Source organism: Palaemon carinicauda, chromosome 26, assembly GCF_036898095.1.
Source record: "Palaemon carinicauda isolate YSFRI2023 chromosome 26, ASM3689809v2, whole genome shotgun sequence".
In the NCBI taxonomy this organism is placed as follows: domain Eukaryota; kingdom Metazoa; phylum Arthropoda; class Malacostraca; order Decapoda; family Palaemonidae; genus Palaemon; species Palaemon carinicauda.
This window is the reverse complement of record NC_090750.1, coordinates 45,984,280-45,989,279: the sequence shown is the minus strand read 5'-3', so window position 1 is coordinate 45,989,279 and position 5,000 is coordinate 45,984,280.

The window sequence follows — 5,000 nt, the reverse complement described above, 5'->3', positions numbered from 1 at the left end:
AAGTATTTGACCATAAAAGAATATAATTTCTTGAGGTATTTGCAAGATCTCTAGTATTAGTTTGTACTTCATGAATATAGCAATGCATTACACTACACTGAAGTCTAGGATGCACTATTTTGTTCCCGGATTTTGCTCAATATTTCCTAACAAAATATGAATTTAAAACAATAAGATGACTTAACAAACTTGAAAAAAAACTTTAACATGAACAAAAACAATGTATACAAGAATATTTACAGAGGAAATTAGAAGGCAACAAATAAACTAAAAATAAATTTTAAATTAAATTTGTTGAAATGATAGAGCTGGCTCGCCAATGAAGACTTGATACTCTCAAAAAGAGACACACGAAATATCAGAAACGTAGATTTTGTACATGAATGCAAGTGCACTTAGGTTCAAGAGTCCTCCTACACTCATGGGGAACCATTCATCAGAAGGCTCTAGTGTTACCATGACAAAATAAATAGTTTCTTTTCTTACTACTTCTTATGAAATGGGTGGAAACTTGTCCAACATCAACTAACGCTTAAAAATAATAAAACGAGGTGCCATATTTCATACTGTGGTATCTTTTCTGTCTCGAGCATATACTACAAATACATGACACACACACAAACACACGCATATATATATATATATATATATATATATATATATATATATATATATATATATATATATATTGTATATATTGCTTAGAAAGATGAAAGAATATCTCAGGGACCGTTGGAGTTGAATTAATCTTCATTTTTCCTGAACTAACTTAATTATCTAGTATATGTAACTTTATAGTATTCCGTGGGATCGAAAATTTATAATCAAATCATGTAATATCATGACAACTTTCAAGACTCAGAAAAATATTGATGCTTCACACAAATCTCTCTCTCTCTCTCTCTCTCTCTCTCTCTCTCTCTCTCTCTCTCTCTCTCTCTCTCTCTCTCTCTCTCTCAAGTATGAATCTTACAGATTTCTGAAAAAATACATAACTAGGATTTTTATTTCTGGATTTTAATCAAGAGAAGTGTAGCCTATTAATACGGAATGTATGCAGTAGACAAGGTTTTGTAGGGAATATAAAAAAAAATCAAGACTTGTTTTTTTTTTTCATAAAAGAGAGAATCATTGTAAAAAAAAAAAATTACGATTTGTTACCGAAAAAAGGAAAGTAATTAATTTTGAGGAGTAGATTTTATTTATTGCCTCTTGTGGAAAAATGTTCATAATGAAGTTTTTTTTTTTATCTATTCTATGTATACTTTCAATTCTTCAGTGATATAAGTTCTTAAGTGATGTAAGTGTATAAAAACTATTAGGTTTTGATTTAAGAAGAATTCAGAAAATGCATGGGGAATATATGATTCCTGATGATATAATGATACTGCCTTGCGTTAAATAAACTATTCTTGTTTACAATAGTCAGGTGTAAACGTTATCTTAATTATTGGCTTATAATAATCTTAATCTTTCTATGTTATATATGACTTTACGTGTTTATAAAAAAAGTAGCACAGAATTATGTATGTACGAACGCTAGCTCAATTGTGTATTTATGTCAACAATATTTTCAGGTTATTCATTAGATATGTAAAAGGAAGTGAATGACGATAATACTCACCTAATTGTAACATGCAATATATTAAATGAAGTAAAAGATTAATTTTGCCGATAATGCAATATTGTGTAATGTACTAACACTCCTTTACTTTTTTTAGTACTTCAGAGTATAACGCGTCTATCCATGATCATAGCAACATTAGGATGAACGGTTTATAATGACAATGGTATAAGACATTTAAAATCTTTTAAAGTCTGATAATCAAGAAAAATAAGACATCAACATTTTAGCAACTCGATTGAAGTAGCTCTCTCTCTCTCTCTCTCTCTCTCTCTCTCTCTCTCTCTCTCTCTCTCTCTCTCTCTCTCTCTCTCTTCCCGTCATGGGCAATGGTTGGATATGAGTTGGCGTAAGAAGAGAAGAGATGCTGAGGGAGCTGTAGAGCCACAAAATCCGATTTATAGCTGGAAGCTTGGAAAACTTGGGGAAGAAAAGGGGGGCACGTTTTATTGTGATGACTCGCTTGTTTAATTCTCCAAGGACCAATATGTTACGAAAGAAGACTTTAAATGATAATGTATATGTAATCAGTCACCCACTTTTTTTCAATGTAACATAAACAAAACAGAAGAAAATGAATTGTTACTGGTGCGAAGAAAACTCTACATGGTATAATGATGTGACGTAACGAAGGAAAATATGATATATCCGAATCATATTATTTGAATATGTAATATTTTTTACTAAGAAAATAAACTAAAATCTTGAAATTAAATAGTTGTCTTTATATAATCTGATATCAAAGGGTGTATTAAAGTGTGTAAATAAGAGTAATAGAGTAACCTCTAGCATTGGCGATAAAGTCTTTTGATGACAGTCAATTGGATAAAGTGGTAAGCTTGTTTTTCACGATAGAGTTAGAAAAGTATCATAACCTTAACATTTGTTTGATTTATATATTTATTAATTTAATTTAGGATAACAAGGCATTCAATAGATATTTATTGCTTACAGACATAACGGAATAAAATTCTATAGTTCTAATTTTGACTGAAACCAATAACTTATTTTATTTTAGAGAGAGAGAGAGAGAGAGAGAGAGAGAGAGAGAGAGAGAGAGAGAGAGAGAGAGAGAGAGAGAGAGAGAGAGAGAAAGGCAAAACTTTTTTTCATGTCAATTACTGAATTTAATATTAATCATTCAACGCTACCAGTAGGCATGATTAAAGAACGATGTCCAAAACTATCGAATTATTTTTGTGTAATAATCTAAGCATTTTCGTTTTTGCGAGATAACAATAATGCAAGCATTTTGTCTCATGAAAAAAAAAAATATATATATCATATCACTCTTGAAATTCTGCAGTATTTATTATTTTTTTAGTTATACGTATAGATCCAGAAAAAGACACATGAACAATTGTGCAATAAAAAAAGAGCTAATTTACAATCAGGATATCCGCCAATAATTCCATTTTGCCTTTGTAGAGAATTCGTCATGGTTATACAGTTTAGTATTTTATGAAACAGACCGCAATCATTTCATATTTTACGAATTGCAGATATTGTATGTAGAATACTGAATGAACTGATTGTCAAAAAAATTTATTTATCTCATCACGTTGCAATATAAACAATATATTTTATCAGGAGTATAATACTTTACACTAAGTTTATTAGCCAAGTGTTGCTTTTGAAAAATTATTTTTGTGTATACTTTTTATGAAAGGCACTTTCTATACTTGTAACATAAAAGGCGTTTTTACTGAAATTAGAGATGGTATGCGTCTATATAGAGCATGCATAAGTAACTCATATACATTCGCTCGAAAACACATGCGTACGGTGAACTAAACACAGATTAAACAGAAAATGAAGACAAACTTTTCAATACTGGAACCTTCACAATTGCACTAAAATAAACAATTCAAATACCCTGACAAATTCCTTGAAACATTTCAAATGGCAATTTAACGATCTTTTTAATGGGCATCTATATATATATACAGTATATATATATATATATATGTATATGTATATGTATATTTATATATATATGTATATATATTATATATTATATATATATATATATATATATATATATATATATTATACATATATAAATATTTATATATGTATTTATATATATATATATATATATATATATATATATATATCTATATATATATATATATATATATATATATATATTTTATACATATATAAATATTTATATATATATATATATATTATATATATATAATACATATATATTCATAAGGAAACGAAAATGAAAAGGAAGGAAGTATGTCGTTTTATACCAGGATACCTGAGATTGAGAAGTAAAATCATAATGTAATACGAACATTTGCTGTTTTAATATTTTCTTTGATTTCTTTAATAACAGGGATTTTTTGTTAATCAAGCTGACTTAATTTTTCAACGTGAATTTTAGAAAATAATTTTTGAAAACTGAGGTTTTTGCTGTAACAATACACTGTTTAAAATTTATTCTTGGATTTTCACCGTTTTACAAACCGGTATATTGATGTGAAGGACTCTAACCCGGTCACTAACCCGTAAAAAAATAATAACAAAGTTAGTTAAATTACGGTCGCCTTGATTTTACTGAAATGCGACTAAGAACAGTAAATTATTACAGTAATTTCTGAATGAAATTACTGGTTTTCAACAGTGTAGAATGTATCATTTCACCGTTTACTCATTTATAAAACTTATAGTTTTCACTGTTTGACACGAATAAGATTTATTTGTTAATAAAAAATAACCTTACTAAAACTAATAATGGATTTTAACTATTCAATATTATTCAGCATATAACCATATCGAGAATTTTGCAATAAAAAATATGTATTACCATAGATATGACAGGAAAATGTTCTATGGGCACAGGAAAAGATCAGTTTTAGCCTAATAAAAATATTTTTGAATGAAAAACTCAAATCAAATGGAATGTTTATTATTCTTTATTTTTTAGATCACCTAAAAATATTATTACTCAACTTTGAAAGGAATTCCTTTTTTCAACACTGATGTTACGGCCTAAATAACTTTAACTATATATAAAGCTACCCCATTTTGTCTAGCCTCCATAGTGCACCTAAATTCCATGAATTTTGAATATAACTCAGCTTTTTCCACTTATATCCTTTTATAATTTATCATGTAGAACAATATTTCACTATACCCTCTATTATTCTGACAGGTACTCGGGCTGAACAATTTCTAATGTAATTCAGAAGGATATTCTCTCTCTCTCTCTCTCTCTCTCTCTCTCTCTCTCTCTCTCTCTCTCTCTCTCTCTCTCTCTCTCTCTCTCTCTCTCTCTCTCTCTATGGAATTTCATTGACGCATACTAGATTTCAAATTAGATTATTGTTCCAGGAACATTACTTTCTGAATACTTTTATTTTCT